Source organism: Bos indicus, chromosome 13 (assembly GCF_029378745.1).
Source record: "Bos indicus isolate NIAB-ARS_2022 breed Sahiwal x Tharparkar chromosome 13, NIAB-ARS_B.indTharparkar_mat_pri_1.0, whole genome shotgun sequence".
Taxonomy (NCBI): domain Eukaryota; kingdom Metazoa; phylum Chordata; class Mammalia; order Artiodactyla; family Bovidae; genus Bos; species Bos indicus.
The window spans coordinates 70517530-70539724 of NC_091772.1; positions in this window are offsets into that span (position 1 = coordinate 70517530).

The following is a 22195-nucleotide window of genomic DNA, read 5'->3' on the forward strand; positions in this document are numbered from 1 at the left end:
CTTCTGCTTCTGTTAGGTCCATACCATTTCTGTCCTTTATAGAGCCCATCTTTGCATGAAATGTTCCCTTGGTATCTCTAATTTTCTTGAAGAGATCTCTAGTCTTTCCCATTCTGTTGTTTTCCTCTATTTCTTTGCATTGATCGCTGAAGAAGCCTTTCTTATCTCTTCTTGTCCACTTTAGGGCTATTATAAATAATCCTTCCTTGAACATTCATGTATAATTTTTCGTGTGTGCATGTGTTTTCAGTTATCCTGAAGATATATGTTTATATATGCACACACAAGCACCTAGGAATGGCATTACGTGGTAACTCTATGCTTAACTTTTTCCATGTTGTTTTCCAAAACAGCTCTGCTGGTTTATAACCGCACCAGCAGTTGGTGAGGGTCATGTTACATGTTATAAAAGTTAAAAATCCCACTTAACAACAGAATCAGAATGTTCAAGCACAGAACCTATAAAAGCCTTTTGAAGGGATGCCTGAATTTCCCTCGAGACCTGCATCCTTGATGTCTGCTTCAAAAACATCCCTAGCCCATGCTTTCCCAGGTCTCTTGTTTCCTTTCTGTCTGCCCTGGGCATTTGGCCTTCCAATCACCCAGCGTCCAGTCCAGAGTGATTGTTGTAAAACCCATCTATGACCACTTCGCCCTTCTCCCTGGACATCGTTAGTGGCCTCCACCCCACTGACTGTGGCTGTGGTTTTCAAATCATGATCAGCAGCCCCCTCGGGGACTCTGGGGGTGAGTGAGGCTGTTGGCTGCATCTCATCCCCTTTTCCACTATAGCAAGTTCTAATTTTTCTTCGTTTTGTATATATATTGGACTTCTGTGTAAACTTTGATTTGCAGATCTGTTTCTATTCCTAAAATAAAACTGCTCCTGGAAACTACTGGCCATAGATTTACATTCAAACCTCTTAGCCCAGGGTTTAATATCAGTGATGCTCCAGCTCAGAGAAGTGCCAACATCGGCTCACAGGCCAAGTCCAGTTGACTGCTAGGAATAGATTTACATTTTTTATTTATGTATTTTTAAGATTTTGAAAATATTTTTATTTATTTATTTGGCTGTGCTGGGTATTAGTTGTGGAACACAGGATCATCAATCTTCGTTATGGCTTGTGGACTCTTAGTTTCTTGATGTGTGATCTAGTTTTCTGACTCTGGATTGAACCCAGACCCCTGCATTGGGAGCACAGAGTCTTAGCCACTGGACCATGAGGGAAGTCCCAGTTTTTACATTTTTAAATGATCACATTTTAAGTGATTCTATAACTACCAAAATATAGCTTCATTTTGGCCTCTTGGTATGCAGAGCTTAAGTATTATCTGGCCCTTTAAGAAAAAGTCTACTGATTCCTGATCCAGCCCCAACTTTTCTCGCCGTGCTTCGGTCACAGGACTTGAGCCCAGTTACACTACAGAGTCTGATTCAGTACCTTGCTCGTAAGCGAAGCTCATCACATATAAGCTAGGTTGACTCCATGCCCATTTTGTTGTGCTGGCATCATTTTTCATATTAATAGAACCTTTTTCACTCTCCAAGTGTCTTCTTTGGATGGTAAATTATACAGTCATTCTATATATAACTGACAATAGACTGGAATGGAAGATAAAAAAACACCAGCAAATTTTGTGATGAGTAATATTATCTTTGATATTAAGAGCATCTCCTAAAGAGTTTCCAAGCTCTGGCTGTTTGAGTTAATACCCAGAAATGACAAGCATTATGAAAAAAAGAAAAAAAGAATGGCCTTAAAAATAATTATTATGCTTCTATTATGTATGTGATGGGTTTCTAGGACTAATGATTAGGCATCTTTGCTTGCCTAATTTTTTTAAAAGGATTTAACCAATTTAACTGATTTTTAAAAGCAGCATGAAGCATGTTAACAGAAATCCGTGTTGGGACACAAATGCAATCTCATGCTATGTACTGAATATTTTTTTAGAGATAGGCTATATTTAGGGGGTAGGGGATGGAATCCTTTCATCAAAATGTTCCAAGAAATGAACCATATCTCTGCTTTTTGTGCCTGGAGCCCAGCATGGGTATTTATCTGTAATGGGTCCAACTTTTAGAAGATACTGATTCCAAATGACCTGGCTATTATTCAAATAAGCACTTTTAAATTCCTATAATAACTAACCGACCATGAAGAGTAACTCAATTTTGGATGAATCTAATTTTATTTATAAACAAGCACATACAGAAATCATGAAGTAAAACACGATTAAAAAAGTTGAGGTGCAGAAGCAACCTTCTTAACGATCTTCCTGGCACCCTGGTTAGTAAAATTCCTTCACTCAGCATGCATATTTAGGGAATGTGTATGCTTTTTCAGACTCTGAACTAGATGCTGGGGATGGTGCAAAGGATAATGCCACACCTTATCTGTCCTCCAGGGACCTAGTACAAAATTTGAGTCAGTGCCCAGGCTGATATGGGCTCTGAAGTCTTGAACAAGCTTATTGTTTATTGCTGTGATAAATGGCTCGAGGAAAAAGAAGGCAGGGTTAAGAACTACAGAATGATGGCGATGATGTTTTTATGCAGGGTGGTCTGAAAAGGTCTCTCTGGGGGGTGACACCTGAGTAGATAGGGGCAGGAAGTGATTCCAGAAGGTCTTACAATCCTCATTCTTCATTCTTGGTTTGTTGTATCAATGGATCTGGTACATAAAGTCCCTGAACTCTCTCAAAGAGCCTCAGGTCTTCCCATATTAGAAGAGACAAGTTTTCTCTCAAGGCCCAAAAGAGAAAAATTTTAAGAACTTCAGCAAGTGTTTCAGCCTGTTAAATCTTTTGGTTTTTTTATGCTGTATTTACAGACACAGACAAGGTCCTCTCCTTCAAGTAAGTGTGAAAGAGGACTTTGAGGACAGCCTTTGGGGGCAGGTGTGGCAAAAAGGTAAGAGTAGATTCTGGAACGAAGAGCCACTCTGTGTGATCCTGTTGAAATAAGGTAGCTGCCATGACTGACAGCTCACAGTTGTTGAGTCTCTGCCTTGGTGCCAGGCATGGGTTATGACTTTCCCTTGTGTTAGCTCAGTGAGCGCGCCCCACCTGCAGAGGTGAGGAGAGGCAGGCTAGCAGCTGGGCAGGTCCTGGGCTCAGAAGGCAGAGGTGGTAGGAACGGGCCCCTGAACTAAAACTCTGTCCTCGTTACAGTTTCCTCAGGACTGTGAGGGTGTTCTCAAGCCACGATAAACGTTTGTTGAATGAATGAGTAGCAGTAGCAAAAGCACAGAGGCAGGAAATTAGGCATGTGTGTTGTATCCCATCTCTCTGGAGCCTGGAGTCTGGTGGGGATCTCGGAGCGGAGGAGGCAGGGCATCTCAGGTGAATGAGAGAGTGTGTGCGAGAGACACAGTGGGAAAGGGATGGTAGGACCTGGAGGGGAGAGAAGGTGATGGAACATGGTTTCTTTTTCCTGGGACGCAGAAGACTCTGATTTCCAGGCTCCCTTGGGCTTAGGCAGGTGCCATGTGACAGTTCTGACCCATGGACAAGTGGGAGTGACTTCTGGGCTGAGGCTGGTGAGGACACATCTGCCTCCCCTGTTCTCCCTTTGCCTGCTTCAGCAGCCGTGGAGACCGCCGGCCAAGATGGCAAAGCCAGGATGTAGCAGCCTGGATCCCTGAGTCACTATCTGGAAGAGGGCCACCTAGCTAGGACCAGACTTTTTGTAAGGGACAAATAAATCTTTATATTAAGCCACTGAGATTTGGGGGGTTTATCTGATACGGTGGCAAATCTTATTCTGTCCTGACTAATATAGGATTAGCTGACCGGAGGCCTTGAATTTCAGGATAAAGGCTTTCTGCTCTTGAAGAGTCAGAGAAAGCAATGGCACCCTACTCCAGTACTCTTGCCTGGAAAATCCCATGGACAGAGGGCTAAAGTCCTTGAGGTCGCTAGGAGTCGGACACGACTGAGCGACTTCACTTTCACTTTTCACTTTCATGCATTGGAGAAGGAAATGGCAACCCACTCCAGTGTTCTTGCCTGGAGAATCCCAGGGACGGGGGAGCCTGGTGGGCTGCCGTCTATGGGGTCGCACAGAGTCAGACATGACTGAAGCGACTTAGCAGCAGCAGCAGCTCTTTCCCACACATGCATCTTAGGTCCACAGGTGCTGGGAAGCCGGAGAGCTCATGCTGCAATTGTAGGTGATTCAATGCCAAGAGAGCATAGCTCTCAGATTCCTGCTGAGAAAAGCTTTCTCTTCTTCTCCCCTGACCCAGTGGTCTTTGTCCAGGAATGTTAGTTGGGCACCAGAAGTGGTCCCAGCAAGAAGGCCTGATCAGAGAGACAAAAATATCAAGCTGGGCTGGATGTGAAATTTATTTGGGGAATGCAGAAAGTGGCTCAAACTGCAGAGACTGTGTGATTACTGATAAAGAGGAATGCCTTACATACTAAGACACTGAGGATGGGTTGAAAAGCACAAACAGTGGTTTTAATTTAATCTCCACTAAAAAAAAAAAAAAACAAAAACAAGAGCATACTCTATAGAAAACTATTCTGTGCTGTTTTTTTTATTAATACTCTATAGAATTGCATGGGCTTCCTTCCACCTCATTCTCTTTAATGGATGCTCATTCTCTTATAGAATTGTGTGTCATCTCTTCTTGAGGCATTCTACTATGGATGGACCATTTTGTTTGTCTCTGATTTTCAATGATACAAATAAGGCCACAGCGAACATCCTTGTACACATCCCCTTGAACACATCAAATTGTTTCTGTAGAGAAATGTCTGGGTCAGAGGGTATAAGCCTTTTTCATTTTGATAGGAACTGCCCAACTGCTACCCTAAAGGGTTGTAATAATTTCCACTCTGGAGAATGGTGATTTTTTAATGGACTGATTCCCCCGAGAAGCTCTGGTTTGCAGCCTCCGGACCTTTGGAACATGTGTTTGGCTCGAGTCATTTTATTTAATCTGTGGCTCAGGTCCTTCCCAGGAATCCAATCCAACTCGAAGGTACTCCCTCCACAAAGCTCACATTTAAGCCCTGAAAAATGGGAGGACTTAATCCAGTCTCTATCAGATCTAAATCAGAACATTTTTCCCCTTCTGCCATTTTAAATTACCTCTCAGCTCAGCCCCAGACTGAGTAATTCAGAGTTAATGGGATATGAAAGTCATGGTCCATGGCGTGATTGCGGGTACCTAGCCAGAGGCAAGCAAGATTTATTCTCTAGGAACCCAACTGGGTTGAAAAGGGTGATAAATCAGCAGGGCTATTGCGCGCTCCCCTTCTGCTGTGGGATTCATTCTAGTTTATCAGAATAATCATCTTCAGCTCTGAGACTGGAGATAAACAGCCGAATCTGGAGCCCCACGATGTGGTAAGAGGGAGAGAGATCTTTCTGAAGTCTCTCTTCCTAGCTTTGTTTGGACCGGGGTGGGTGGAAGGCCTGTTGCTTTCAAAGTCCCGTCCGGTGAAAAGCATCCATCTGTGTTTGCCTGAGATACAGGCTGGGATTTTGTGCCCATGAACCCTGCTGGCCCGAGGCTTTCCGGTCTCTCTGGGGATATTGTGCAAAAAACGGATTTGGCATCCCACCCTGGTTCATGTTGTCCTGTGTACTGAGTCCAGGGACACTCTTCTCTCCGGCTTGGTCATCCACTGTCCACCACCACGCTTCTGGGTCCTCTCGTGTCATCTTTCTGCTGGTGTCTGGCAAACCTCCCTTCTGATTGCATCGTGCTAGCTTGTGGTCTTTTGCTCAACTTTGCCGTGGCTATTCCCATTGGTGGTCACATCATGTTATAGAGCAGAAGTCATAAACAGATCAATATCAGCAGAATCCTAAAGGGGTCTCGGTGCTCACGCATACACAAGAATTACCTGAGATAGTAGCTTCAAATGTCAAGTGCTAGCCTTGACTAAATACTCACTCAGGCTTATGCTAAACTGCCTTATAAGCATTACCTCGTTTTAACCCTCAAATAATCCTGTGAAGTCAGCTGTAAAAATCATTTTACACCTGAGGAAGCTGAGCCTTGGCTGGGTCATCGTTGACTTGCCCAAGATCACAGAGCCAGTGAGTGGCAGTGCCTGGTGTGAGCGTATGGAGCTCACGTTTGCTGTTTCCATGCCCATGTTTACACAAACATTCATTTACACAAATTCACTCGCATGCAGATACACACATGTATAAACATTCAGATGGACACACACACACACAAACACACATACAGTTGGGAGGAGAATGTTCGGCAAAGAATGAGTGGCTGAGGCTTATGATTATTTTGAAATATTTATCTTATCTTTACTTATTTGTTTGGTTGCCCCAGGGTCTAGTTGCAGCTCGTGGACTCTCTAGCTGTGACATGTGCCTAGTTGCCCTGCAGCATGTGGTATCTTAGTTCCTCGACCAGGGATTGAACCCATGTCCCCTGCATTGCAAGGCAGAATGTCAACAACTGGACCATGAGGGAAGTCCTGAGGCTTATGATTATTAACGAGAACAAGAACCTGGATTCCCAGCCCCCTTAACCTTTTTTTTTTTTTTTTTTTAATTATTTATTTGCCTGTGCCAGGTCTTAACTGAGGCACTCAGGATCTTTGATCTTCATTGCGGCATGTGGGATCTTTAGCTGCACATACGGGATCTAGTTCCCTGACCAGGGGTCAACCTGGACCCCCTGCACTGGGAGTGCAGAGTCTTAGGCACTGGGCCACCAGGGAAGCCCCCACCTTGTCCTTGAATGAAGCCTCCTCACACAGCTTACTGTAGAAAGTGAAATGGGAAGGGGGAAGCCGGCACTGTTAGAATTGTTCAAATTTGGGGTGTTACCTGGGGAAGGCTGGTGATGGTGTCTGGTGAGGCCACTCAGAATAAACTTGACTCGGAGTCTGCACGTGGATCATACAGAGTTGCTCCAGTGTGAGGAGCAGGGCCATCCCTCGTGAAGACTCACGTTAACTGAGGTTAGGATACTGACATTAAAAACCAGTATAGGAGTTTTCTCTCCAGGGCCAAGTTTACCTGACAATGTCCTGGAAGAGTCTGCTTTCAGTCCAAGGGAGACATTCCTTGATGTTTGAGGATGCCAGGCTGAGACATGTTCACTGTGCCGTAGGGCCGGTCTGACTGGTGGGACTCGAAGTCTTTGCGAGGATCTGGAGGGTCCCCAGTGGGACTGAGCTCCTGTGGCCCACAGCAGTAACCTACTCCCTTTATCAGCTTCCATTTCTTCTCTTCCTGAGATCACCTCCCAAATAAACTGCTTGCACCCAAATCCTTGTCTCAGGCTCTGCTCTACTGACTGGTGGCTCGGTCAGTAAAGGACCTGCCTGCAGTGCAGGAGACCTGGGTTCAATCCGTGGGTCAGAAAGATCCCCTGGAGAAGGAAATGACAGCCCACTCCAGTATTCTTGCCTGGAGAATCCCATGAACAGAGGATGGTGGCGGGCTACAGTCATGGTGTCACATGACTCAGTGATTAAACCACCAGGCTACACAGCCACCTTAAGTCTTTCCCCTGGAACAGTTTCCATTGTTCTCTTGCTTATCATATGACCCAGCCTCACCTTCCTTTCATCTGAGGTCCCTTTTGACAACCTATCAGAAGCACTGAATCCCAGAGTTAAGAGCATGCGTGCATGCATGCTAAGTCACTTCAGTCATGCCTGACTCTTTGTGACCCTATGGACTCTAGCCTGTGAGGTTCCTCTGTCCATGGGATTCGCCAGGCAAGAGTGCTGGAGTGGGTAGCCATTACCTCCTCCAGGGGATCTTCACGACCCAGAGATCAAACCTGCGTCTCTTATGTCTCCTGCATTGGCAGGCGGGTTCTTTACCACTAACACCATCTGGAAAGCCCAGAGTTAAGAGCGCAAGCATTGAAGTCAGACAGATGTGAGGTCGAATCCTGGCTAGGTCACTTATGGACAATGTGACCTTGGGCAAATTACTCTCTGGACCTCATGAATCTTTTAAACAATGCAGGTAATGATAACCACTTTCAGAACTGTCAGGAAGAATCAATGAGATAATGTATGCGAAGAGTTCAGTGGAGCACTTGGCAATTAGTAGGTACTCAATAATGTCTGACAGGCCTTCCTGTTTGTCTGAACAGAGACTGGATTCTTTCATCCATTGGTGCCAGGGGATCTGGTTCCTCCTCCCTGAAGCCTGGCACTCAGGACATGGCTGAGCCCTGAATGGGGTTGGAGCAGTCAGAAAGGGCGTTGGTGGTATGGTAGGTGTCGCAAGCACATTGGTCCACCCGCCTCTCTGTTCTTTTGATCTTCTGACTGGGGCCACTAACTCTTTCCCAGAGAAGCCCTACCTTTCCCTTGCTCTGCACTTTTAATTGTCCAGTTTCATCTACCCGGAATGCTTCCTCCACCCCGCAACCCCATCTGCTGAAATCCTACTCAAGCTATCATCAGTTCAGTCGCTCAGTCATGTCCGACTCTTTGCGACCCCATGAATCGCAGCACGCCAGGCCTCCCTGTCCCTCTCCAACTCCCGGAGTTCACTCAAACTCACGTCCATCAAGTCAGTGATGCCATCCAGCCATCTCATCCTCTGTCATCCCCTTCTCCTCCTGTCCCCAATCCCTCCCAGCATCAGAGTCTTTTCCAGTGAGTCAACTCTTCACATGAGGTGGCCAAAGTACTGGAGTTTCAGCTTTAGCATCATTCCCTCCAAAGAAATCCCAGGGCTGATCTCCTTCAGAATGGACTAGTTGAATCTCTTTGCAGTCCAAGGGACTCTCAAGAGTCTTCTCCAACACCACAGTTCAAAAGCATCAATTCTTCAGTGCTCAGCCTTCTTCACAGTCCAACTCTCACATCCATACATGACTACTGGAAAAATCATAGCCTTGACTAGACAGACCTTTGTTGATAAAGTAATGTCTCTGCTTTTCAATATGCTGTCTAGATTGGTCATAACTCTTCTTCCAAGGAGTAAGCGTCTTTTAATTTCATGGCTGCAGTCACCATCTGTAGTGATTTTGGAGCCCAGAAAAATAAAGTCTGACACTGTTTCCACTGTTTCCCCATCTATTTCCCATGAAATGATGGGACCAGATGCCATGATCTTCATTTTCTGAATGTTGAGCTTTAAGCCAACTTTTTCACTCTCCACTTTCACTTTCATCAAGAGGCTTTTTAGTTCTTCTTCACTTTCTGCCATAAGGGTGGTGTCATCTGCATATCTGAGGTTATTGATATCTCTCCCGGCAATCTTGATTCCAGCTTGTGTTTCTTCCAGCCCAGCGTTTCTCATGATGTACAGTATGCATAAATCAAAATGTATAGCAAATTTGCCCAGAGAGCTTTTTCAAAACACACATCACTAGGACTTGTCCCCAGAAACTGATTGAATAGATTTGTCATGGAGCATGGGCTTGTATATTTTGAAAAAGCACCTCATTTTTGATGATACATATACCACTTGTATCATCCATAGGGCCCAAGTGACGGAGTCAAACCGCCTCAACTGCCTGTGTGATGCTGGGCAATCTACAGAGCTTCTCTGAGCCTCAGTTTTCTCACCTGTAAAATGGGGACAATAATAATGCATACCCCATATGGTCACTTGGAGGGTGAAACGAGAGACTAGAGGTAGTACTCAGGAAAAATTATATCTATAGTCAGACATCCCTGATTCCCCCAGCCAGAAGTAATCACTTCCTACTATTTTCTCATCTTGCTGTCTGTACCTCTCTTACAGCACTTAGCACAGCGGTTCTTCTATTAAAGTCATGCAGTGTGTGAGTCACTCCCCACCCCCACCCAGAACACGAGCAGCTGAGGACTGGGGACAAACAGGGATGGTGTATCATCTGCTGCGTGCTCCCATGGCACCTGGTATGGTGTCTTGCATGGAGCCCGTGCTCAATAAATTTTTGTTGATTTGAATATAAAACCATAAGAAACTAATGTATATGGTTATGTTATGTACCTGCATAATGCGCTTTTGAACAGGCTTTTGATTAGTCTTAGTGTCCGGAAAACTGTTTCCTACTGACAGTGCATTTGGAAATTGCCAGGAGGGCAATAAATATGTGCATAAAATTCAGCTTTGCTCAGACCTGGACAGAATCTCTTTGTTTCCTGGGGCTTCTGGTTGCCAGGCACCCAAAGGGACTGGGGCTGTCCCTGGGCTGCCTTCTTGCTCTGGACCTGTCAGGCACTGTCCTGGCTCCATTTGTAGGCCTAAGAGCGAGAACTTGGCTCTCCAAAGGGCTTGGAGGGTGGGCGTCCGGGTCTCTCTTCTAGATCTGGGGCTCCTGGACTCCCTGTTTAACACTGTGACTTGGGCTCAGTCTCCATGGAGAGCCCTTCTCTGGCTCGCAGTTGTGCTGTCCCTGCGGGAGGGGTCGGGGCCCCTGCAGTGTGCCTTAATTCATTCCCGAGACTCTCTGGGCTGCTCTGTTCCCTGGGGGACCTTCTCTCTAGGAACACTGGGGTTCCATTAAGCAGCCTGGCAGGGGAGGAGTCTGGAGGCCCAAGGCAACTCCCCCAGCGCCAGGGATCTTTCTAGCAGATGGACCCTGTCGTGGGGCTGAGGATGTGTCCTGGTCAAAGGAGGCAGAACGCTTAGTCTTCTCTGCCCAGTGTGCCTTTCCAACCTGCCTCTGCATCCTTTCTTCCCCCACGTCCTCTGAGAACACTACCCAGCCTCACTGGTTCTCCCTGCTATCCCCACATCCCCGCCCCACTCTGCCTGGACACCTCTGCCACATCTGCCCTTTCCCAGGATGCCTCTGCATCCCGTGTCAGGCATCCCTCAGCAGCCTGCCTTTTCCTGCCAGGATACCAAGAGCTCTTTAGTATCCCCCACTGCTAGACAGTAAGCCTCACGAAGATAGGGACCCGGACTAACTAGCTTGCATCTCCAGTTCCCATCAGTGGCAGGCCATCAGGGGAGCCCTTTGTAAATGCTTGTTAGGTAGAAAGTTACAATTCTGTGTGTTTTTTGTTTTTTAAAAGAAATCACATAACAGTATATCATTAGCATCTTTCCATATCAAGAAATGTACATCTACATGATCATTTTTTTGTTAATCCATCTATATGAAGTTTACTATTATTACTCTTATTATTTTTCACTGGGGTATAGTTGCTTTACAATGTTGTGTTAGTTTCTGCTGTAGAGTGAAGTGAGTCCGCCGTATGTATACAGATATCCCCTCCCTCTCGGATCTCCCTCCCACCCCTCCTGCCACCCCATCCATCTAGGTCACCACATGATCATTTTTAATGGCATCATAGTATTTCATTGTATGGCTGTACTGTAATTAATTGATCTCTTGCTGCTGGATAAAGTATTGCATTCAAATGTACTGTAACTGACAGTCGTATGCAAACGTGTAACTAATTTGCCTGACCAAAAGGGTTTTACCTATTTATATATCCATCAACAATGCTTGGTATCTTTTTATACCCACCTCAATCGGACATGACTGAAGCGACTTAGCAGCAGCAGCAGCAATACTATATACAAAATATTATGTTTTTGCCATTGATAGTCATAACTAGTGTTGTTGATTCACTTTACAGATGCTGATCGACAGCCAACCCCATGTTGCTAACAAAATGAACATATTCTAGGGTCAGTACCACATTGTAGTTCAACACTATATTTAGAATATGGTAGGTCTAAGCTTCTCTTATTTTTTTCCTCTAGATAATCTTCCTGACTATTATCTATATCTGTTCTTCTGTATAAACAGTAGTTATTTCTCAAATACCTTTAAAAAACACCATCGTTATTCTGATTTAGAGTGCATGGAATTTATAGACTTGAAAATAAATAAATCTTTACCATATTGAGTCCTCTCATTCAAAATCACAACGTGGCTTTCCTTTCAAGTTTTGAAAATGTCTTTTTAAGAAATTCTCAAATATAACCACCTAAAGATAAACACCATTAGCATTTGGCCAGATATCTTATCAGATCTTTGGAGGCATATGTATTGATATAAATACATAATTTTATCTCTGTGAGATGCACATGCTGTTTTATAAACCAAAATAACTCAATAACATTCTGTGAACATCCTTCTGTTTTAATAAAACAGTTCTACATCATCATTTTATAAATGGCTATAAAGTATTCTGTTGTATGGATATATCATTATTTAACCAGTCTCTTGCTGATAGGCATTTAGGTTGCTTCCAAATTCAATAATCAAAACAATCAAAGTGAATGAACATTTTTGTACAAATATCTTCATTTCTTGTTATCTTTTTAGAATAAATTCCTGAATTTAGAAAGTTTGGGTCATAAGGGTCATACATGTATTTTTAGACACATTAGCAAACAAGACTTCAAAAAGGTTGTGCAGATTGTCTTCTACCTACACTATTTACGAATGCTCACGTAGGGACTTCCCTGGTGGTCCAGTGGTTAAGACTCTGTGCTGCCAGTGCAGGGGTCTGGGTTTGATCCCTGGTCAGGGAACTAGATCTCACATTCTGCAACTAAGAGTGCTTGCCACAACGAAGATCAAAGATCCCATGTGCCGCGACAAAGCCCTGGTGCAGCCAAATAAATAAATAATAATATATTTTTTTAAAAAAAGAATGCTTATGTAAATCCAAAAAGGAAATTAGGAAAACAATTCCATTTACAGTAGCATCCAAAGGAATAAAATCCTAGCACTAAAGGGAGGGGAAACACTTCTGCATTGAATACAAAATATTGCTGAAAGAAATAAAAGAAGATCTAAATAAATGGAAGGACATTCTTTCTGTGTTCATGGGTTGGAAAACATCACACAATCTATAGATTTATTGCAAACACTATCAAAATTCTAATGGCCTTTTTTTTGCAAGACTAGAAAAGCTAACTGTCACATTCATATGGAATTGCAAGGCACCCCCAAAAGCCAAAACACTCTTGAAAAAGAGCTGGAAGACTCAGACTTTCTGATTTCAAAACTTATACAAAGATAAAGTAATCAAAACAGTGTGGTACTGGTATTTTTTTGTTGTCATTTAGTTGCTGCTGCTGCTGCTAAGTCTCTTCAGTCGTATCCGACTCTGTGTGACCCCATAGACAGTAGCCCACCAGGCTCCCCGTCCCTGGAATTCTCCAGACAAGAACACTGGAGTGGGTTGCCATTTCCTTCTCCAATGCATGAAAGTGAAAAGTGAAAGTGAAGTTGCTCAGTTGTGTCCGACTCTTAGAGACCCCATGAACTGCAGCCCACCAGGCTCCTCCGTCCATGGGATTTTCCAGGCAAGAGTACTGGAGTGAGGTGCCATTGCCTTCTAAGTCATGTCAAACTCTCTCATATCCCCATGGACTGTAGGCCCCCAGGCTCCTCTGTCCATGGTATCTCCCAGGCAAGAATACTGGAGTGGGTTGCCATTTTCTCCTCCAGGAGACCTTTCTGACCCAGAGATTAAAACTGAGTCTCCTGCACTGGCAGGCAGATTTGTTACCACTGAGCCACCAGGGAAGCCCAATACTGGTATAAGGACAGACAAAAGAATCAATGGAATACAACTGAGAGTTCAGAAGTGAACCCATACATCTATGGTCAGTTTATTTTGATAAGGGTACTGAGGTCCATCAATGAAGAAAATCACCATCTTTAACAAATGGTGCTGAGATAGCTGTTGTTCACATGCAAAAGAATGAAGCTGGACCATAAATGCACACCATAAAAAAAAATTAATTCCAGATGGGTCAGTGACCAAATGTAAGAATGGGAAGAGAGGAGAATGAGGGGAAACCATTCAATGAGTAAGAGATTTTATTCTGGAGTGAGGGAAATGCTCTGGAATGAGGTAGAGATAATAGCTGTGCAATATAGTGAGTGTTGTAAATGCCACTGAATTGTCCACTTTAAAATGGTTAGGACTTCCCTGGTGGTCCAGTGGTTAGGATTCCTCACTTCCTGCAGGGGATGAGAATCCATCCCTGGCCAAGGAACCAAGATCACACATGCCAAGTGGTTCCACCAAAAATAAATTAATAAATAAAAACCAAAATTATTATGTTATGTGCATTTTACCCCAATAAATTATTCTTAAAAAAGCAACCACACAGAAAACGCAGTGTGTGGTTTGTGATCTGGCATAAAAGGACCCTCATCCACTGGACTGATTCTAAGCTTGAACTCCTCAGTTCTAAAACACTGGTCACATGACCCAGGAAAGAACCAGAAAACTGGGCAGCCCACCTGAAGTAACCTGGCAGCAGAAAACTAGTTCTCGCAATGGTCTTAGCTTCAGCCTGCTGTTTCCTGATATGAAATCACTATATATTTACTTTGGAAAAAAAAAAAAGAAGAATGCTCACATATCCTGCATGTTTGTCTATGCCCTAGCCATAGTGAATCTTTTTAAAAAATATTTATTAATTAAATAAATATTTGATAAATAAATTTATTAAATTTATTTGGCTGCACTGGCTCTTAGTTGTGGCACTCAGGATCTTATATCTTTATTGCAGCATGTAGGATCCAGTTCTCTGACCAGGGACTGAACCTGGGCTCCCTGCATTGGGAGCATGGAGTCTTAGCCACTGGACCACCGGGGAAGTCCCAAATCTTTTAAGGGAGTTAAAAAGGAGCTGGAGTTGGAAGAAACCATTACGCTATCTGGACAGACCTATTCTAGGCAAAGGGACCAGAGCACATGTGAAGACCCTGAGGCAGGGGTATTTTTGGTGTATTGGAGGTACCAAAGGGAGGCCACAGTGACTGCAGCAGAGGAAGAGGGAAGGATCATGGTAGCCTGATCAAATAGGGCCTCGTGGGCCACTATGAAGACTAGTGTTTACTTAGTGAAAAGGAAAACCATCCCAGGGATTGAACTGAAGAGTGAGTGACATGATGTGACTTCATAATCTCACTTTATTTTTAACACGACTTTTGTGACAGAGAATAGAATATAGATGATTGTATTAGGTTGGAACAAAAGTAATTGCAGTTTTGCATTGTTGAAATTTGCTGTTTGATATTGGAATGCATTCTTAAATAAATGTGTTTATGTTGTACATCATTTTAATTCACATTTCTAGCTTTATGTTCTTTTTGCTAATGACTTACTACTTGCTGTTTATTTTATATTTATTTTAGACTAGGGAAATGATGTTAGAAAAAGAGCAAGTCCAAGTGATTTTCTTATTCAAGTTGAAAATGGATCATAAAGCAGCGGAGACAACTCACAACATCAACACCACATTTGGCCCAGGAATACTAACAAATGGACAGTGCAGTGATGGTTCAAGAAGTTTTGCAAAGGAAATGAGAGCCTTGAGGATAAGAGACTGCAGTGGCCAGCCATGGGAAGTTGGCAGTGACAAATTGAGAGCAACCATCAAACCTGATCCTCTGACAATTACACAAGAAGTTGCTGAAGAACCCAATGTTGACCAAACTACAGTCAATCGGCATTTGAAGCAAATAGGAAAGGTGAAGCTCAATAAGCGGGTGCCTCATGAGCTGACGGAAGAAAAAATCATTTTCAACTGTCATCTTCTCTTATTCCACACAACAATGATAAATCATTTCTCGATTGGATTGTGATATGTGACAAAAAGTGGATCTTATGTGACAACCACAGATGACCAGCTCAGTGGTTGCACTGAGAAGAAGCTCCAAAGCACTTCCCAAAGCCAAACTTGCACCAAAAAGGTCATGGTCACTATTTGGTATTCTGCTGCTGGTCTGATACACTGCAACTTTCTGAATCCTGGTGAAACCATTACATCTGAGAAGCATGCTTAGCAAATTGATCAGTTCAGTTCAGTTCAGTTGCTCAGTCATGTCCATCTCTTTGTGGCTTCATGGACTGCAGCACACCAGGCCTCCCTGTCCATCACCAACTCCCGAAGTTTGCTCAAACTCATGTCCATTGAGTTGGTGATGTCATCCAACCATCTCATCCTCTGTCATCCCTTTCTCCTCCCGCCTTCAGTCTTTCCCAGCACCAGGGTCTTTTCCAGTGAGTCAGTTTTTCCCATCAGGTGGCCAAACTATTGGAGTATCAGCTTCAATATCACTCCTTCCAATGAATATTCAGGACTGATTTCCTTTAGGATTGACTGGTTGGATCTTCTGGCAGTCCAAGGGACTCTCAAGAGTCTTCTCCAACACCACAGTTCAAACGCACCAATTCTTCACCACTCAGCTTTCTTTATAGTCTAACTCTCACATCCATACATGACTACTGGAAAAATCATAGCCTTGACTAGACGGACCTTTGTTGGCAAAGTAATGTCTCTGCTTTTTAATATGCTGTCTAGGTTGGTCATAACTTTTCTTCCAAGGAGCAAATGTCTTTTAATTTCATGGGTGCAATCACCATCTGCAGTGATTTTGGAGCCCAATAAAATAAAGTCTGACACTGTTTCCACTGTTTCCCCATCTATTTCCCATGAAGTGATGGGACCAGATGCCATGATCTTAGTTTTCTGAATGTTGAGCTTTAAGCTGACTTTTTCACTCTCCACTTTCACTTTCATCATGAGGCTCTTCAGTTCCTCTTTGCTTTCTGCCATAAGGTTGGTGTCATCTGCATATCTAAGGTTATTGATATTTCTCCTGGCAATCTTGATTCCAGCTTGTGCTTCTTCCAGCCCAGCATTTCTCATGATGTACTCTGCATATAAGTTAAATAAGCAGGGTCACAATATACAGCCTTGACGTACTCCTTTTCCTATTTGGAACCAGTCTGTTGTTCCATGTCCAGTTCTAACTGTTGCTCCCTGACCTGCATATAGGTTTCTCAAGAGGCAGATCAGGTGGTCTGGTATTCCCATCTCTTTCAGAATTTTCCACAGTTTATTGTGATCCACACCGTCAAAGGCTTTGGCATAGTCAATAAAGCAGATGTAGATGTTTTTTCTAGGAACTCTTGCTTTTTCAATGATCCAACAGATATTGGCAATTTGATCTCTGGTTCCTCTGCCTTTTCTAAATCCAGCTTGAACATCTGAAAGTTCATGGTTCACATATTGTTGAAGCCTGGCTTGGAGAATTTTGAGCATTACTTTGCTAGCATGTGAGATGAGTGCAATTGTGCGGTAGTTTGAGCATTCTTTGACATTGCCTTTGTTTGGGATTGGAATGAAAACTGACCTTTTCCAGTCCTGTGGCCACTGCTGAGTTTTCCAAATTTGCTGGCATATTGAGTGCAGCACTTTCACAGCATCATCTTTTAGGATTTGAAATAGCTCAACTGCAGTTCCATCACCTCTACTAGCTTTGTTCATAGTGATGCTTCCTAAGGCCCACTTGACTTCACATTCCAGGATGTCTGGCTCTAGGTGAGTGATCACACCATCATGATTATCTTGGTCATGAAGATCTTTTTTGTACAGTTCCTCTGTGTATTCTTGCCACCTCTTATTAATATCTTCTGCTTCTGTTAGGTCTACACCATTTCTGTCCTTTTTCGAGCCCATCTTTGCATGAAATGTTCCCTTGGTATCTCTAATCTTCTTGAAGAGATCTCTAGTCTTTCCCATTCTATTATTTTCCTCTATTTCTTTGCACTGATCACTGAGGAAGGCTTTCTTATCTCTCCTTGCTATTCTTTGGAACTCTGCATTCAAATGGGTATATTTTTCCTTTTCTGCTTTGCTTTTCACTTCTCTTCTTTTCACAGCTATTTGTAAGACCTTCTCAGACAGCCGTTTTGCTTTTTTGCGTTTCTTTTTCTTGGGGATGGTCTTGATCCCTGTCTCCTGTACAATGTCATGAACCTCCATCCATAGTTCATCAGGCACTCTGTCTATCAGATCTAGTCCCTTAAATCTATTTCTCCCTTCTGCTGTATAATCATAAGGGATTTGATTTAGGTTATACCTGAATGGTGTAGTAGTTATCCCTAGTTTCTTCAATTTTAGTCTGAATTTTGCAATAAGGAGCTCATGATCTGAGCCACAGTCAGCTCCCAGTCTTGTTTTTACTGACTGTATAGAGCTTCTCCATCTTTGGCTGCAAAGAATATATCAGTCTGATTTCAGTGTTGACCATGTGGTAATGTCCATGTGTACAGTCTTCTCTTGTGTTGTTGGAAGAGGGTGTTTGCTATGACCAGTGCTTTCTCTTAACAATACTCTATTAGTCTTTGCTCTGCTTCATTCTGTACTCCAAGGCCAAATTTGCCTGTTACTCCAGGTGTTTCTTGACTTCCTACTTTTGCATTCCAGTCCCCTATAATGAAAAGAACATCTATTTTGGTTTTAGTTCTAGAAAGTCTTGTAGTTCTTCATAGAACTGTTCAACTTCAGCTTCTTCATTATTATTGGTCAGGGCATAGACTTACTGTGGTATTGAATGGTTTGCCTTGGAAATGAACAGAGATCATTCTATAATTTTTGAGACCACATCCAAGTACTGCATTTAGGACTCTTTTGTTGACTATGATGGCTCCTCCATTTCTTCTAAGGGATTCTTGCCCACAGTAGTAGATATAATGGTCATCTAAGTTAAATTCACCCATTCCAGTCCATTTTAGTTCACTGATTCCTAGAATGTCGATGTTCACTCTTGCCACCTCCTGTTTACTGCTTCCAGTTTGCCTTGATTCATGAACCTAACATTCCAGGTTCCTATGCAATGTTGCTTTTTATAGCTTCGGACTTTGCTTCCATCACCAGTCACACCACATCTGGGTGTTGTTTTTGCTCTGGCTCCATCTTTTCATTCTTTCTGGAGTTAGTTCTCCACTGATCTCAAGTAGCATTTTGGGCACCTACCGACGTGGGGAGTTCATCTTTCAGTGTCCTATCTTTTTGCCTTTGCATACTGTTCAGCACATCAATAAGATGCACCAACAACTGCAATCCCTACAGACAGTATTGGTCAACAGAAAGGGCACAGTTCTTCTCCACAACAACAGCTGAACACATATTGGACAATCAACGCTTCAAAAGTTGAACGAATTGGGCTGTGAAGTTTTGCCCCATCACCATATTCACCTGGCCTCTGGCCAACTGACTACCACTTCTGTAAGCATCTTGACAACTTTTTGCAGGGAAAACACTCACTTCCACAACCAGCAGGAGGCAGAAAATGGTTTCTAAGAGTCTCGAATCCTGAAGCAAGGATTTTTACACTACAGGAATAAACAGGCTTGTTTTCATTGGCAAAAATGTGTTGATTGTAACGGTTCCTATTTTGATTAATAAAGATGTGTTTGAGCTTCATTATAATGATTACAAATTCATGGTCAGAAACTGCAATTACTTTGGTACCAATGGAATACAAGTGACTGATTAATTGCAAGTATGATACAAGCTAGGGAGGAGGGTCCAGGTGCTTTGGGATGTAAAATGGGAAACTCTGGGAGTTTGCAGGGCTGATAGATGCGATGCTGGTAATACTCCCTGCCAAAGGATCTCTGGGAGTTTTCCTCCAGTGATGCACTGGAAGCATTCCACTGGCTGTCGGCCTGGAGAGGGCTCACTGTACTTGTCCAGCCTTGTAGAAGGAGGAGAAGGTGGGAGTCAGGCTGGTAAGCCTCAGGGCCTGGCAGGACCTGCCTACCTCACCTTCATCCTTGAGATGTATCAGGAACTGAAGGCCCCTGATGGCTCTAACTGAAATCCTCTCTGTCACAGATGTCAGGGGAGAGACAGCTCTGTCCCTAAATGAAGCCCTGGCTAGAGGCTTGACAGCTCCAGGTGGAAGGTGATCCTGCTGTTTCATCATCCCAGGACAGGCATCCTGGGTTCTCTGGCCTGGCTGTGCATCGAGGAGAGTTAGCAGTCACAGGCCTGACAGCCAAAACGTGTGCCTGGTAACTGTCCCCCAGGCACGTCTGTATCAGCCAGGGTCAGTGGGAAGCAAACAGTATTCTTCAGCTAGGTTAACTCCAAGCAGGATTAATAAAAGGGCTGTTTATAGATGTGTGGGCAAAGGGCAGGGAAATCATAAGCGGTAGGGAAATATTGGGCTTCCCTGGTGGTTTAATCCTCATGCAGCAGATACAGGTTCAATCCTTGGATTGGGAAGGTCCCCTGGATAAGGGAATGGCAACCCACTGCAGTATTCTTGCCTGGAGAATTCCATGGATAGAGGAGCCTGGTGGGCTACAGGCCATGGGGTCACAAGGAGCTGGACATGACTGAGCAACTAATACTTTCACTTTCTTTTTTTTCAGGGTAGTATCTGGGGCCAGTAATATTGTTCCTTTCCTCAGGTACAAAGGGAAGGGGCAGGAGGAAGGATCAGATACTGGAGGTCATTGGAGAGAGTCATGGAGAGAAAGCTGCGGATCAGAAGTCGGGTCCCTTGGCTGAGAGACAGAGCCAGACCCAGACAACCTTGAGGAGAGGGAGCTGGGGGAATCAACGCCCTGACTTTATGGTTCTTCCTTTCTCTGATATCTGTCAGGACTCCCTGCTGGTCAAGCCTGACCAGAGGTTGAGGGAGCCTGTTGAATGTGGTCCATACAGAAAGAGGAAGGATGGTGAGTGGACCTGGAGGAAAAATGGGAGCTGTCTATGTTCTTCTGGGGGTGGTCCTGCCCTGGGCACAGGCTCTAGAAGTAGATCAGACACCGTTCTTGTCTCCAAGGGCCTCTCAGTGACATCCAGTAGGATTAATGCTGTAGATAGAGGAATGAGCAAACTGCACGGGCCTTCTGGTTGTGTGGACCATTAAACTGGGAGGGGAGTGGGTAGAGACAAGGGATGCTTGACTGCTCTTCCAAATATACCCACAATGGCACATTTATAACATTTTTAAAAGATGATGGGAGGATGTGAGAGTTCTCAGACTAAATGGGTAACAGCAATGACACAACCTCACAAGCTTCTTGTGGAGATTAAATAAGATCCTGGATGAAAACTGCCTAGCACAGTACCTGGCACATTGCAGATGAGCTGCAGATGGCAGCCCCATCACCATCTTTTAGTCTTTTGGCCTCATCAGGGTAGCCCAGTTAGGTCAACCGTGCTAACAAACAAGGTAGGCTATCATCCTGAATGTCGGCCCAGGGACTGTGTGATTTGTGTGGTTACCATTTATTTATTAAGTGCTTGATCTGTGCCACACACCATGCTAAACACTTTACACTTTTTATCACAGCTTTTGTGGTGGGGGATATGTGGATAATGTTACCTTTTCATTTTTCTTCCTCTTGTGCCTCTGGTGTTGGTTTAAAACCATGCCCACAAATTCTTTGGTACTCTTCCCATTGAGGGATGTGGACTGTGCCCACTGTCCTTGAACCTGGGCTGTTCTTTGTGACTGATTTGTAACCTGTACAGTGCAATAGAATTGATGCTGCATGACTTTAGAGGCTAAGTCACATTAAGCCGTGCAACTTCTGCCTTGTCTGTTGGAACACGTTTCTGGGGGAAGCCAGGTATCAGGGGAGGAATCCACCCACCCTGAGATGTCCGTGCTGGGGGGCGCTGCACATGGGCACTTTGGTCCAGCCCTGCTGACTGACCAGCATTAAGTGCCAGCCATGTGAGGGAGCCCTCCTGGATGTCCAGCCCAGCTGAGCCTTCAGATGAGTCCAGCCTCAGCTGCCACCTGACTACAACTTCTGGAGAGAGTCCAGCTAAGCCCTCCCAACACTCCTGACCAATGGAGTCACAAGTGGTACAAAATGGCTGGTTTGGGCTTCTAGGTCTTCCCTTGTGGCTCAGCTGGTAAAGAATCTACCTGCAGTGCAGAAGACCTGGGTTTGATCCCTGGGTTGGGATGATCCCCTAGAGAAGGGAAAAGCTACCCATTCCAGTATTCTGGCCTGGAGAATTCCATGGACTGTATAGTCCATGGGGTTGCAAAGAGTCGGACACGACTGAGTGACTTTCACTTCACTTGGGCTGCTAAGTTTAGGAATAAATTTTTATACACTTGATGGTGTATAAAAATGGATGGAACACCTCCCCTCTCTTTCCATGCCCCAGACTAACTTTAGACCTGGCCTTGTGATTGATTTTGGCTGTTGGGATGTGAGTGAATGTGACATACTCCACAACCAACCAAAAATATGAAGTGTGCTCGTGTGATTTGGCTAGTTCTCTTGCACTTTTGTAACTGAGCATGGGAAAATCATGCCCCAGATACCTGCTTCCTCCTGTCATAAAATAAAAAATACCTGAACTCAACCTTCAATCTGAAGCAGAACTGCCCAAGGTGACCCACAGGGCTGTGAGTGAGAAATAAATACTTGTCAAGGTAAACCTCTGAGATTTGGAGATTTTTTGTTACCCTGCAACATCACAACAATA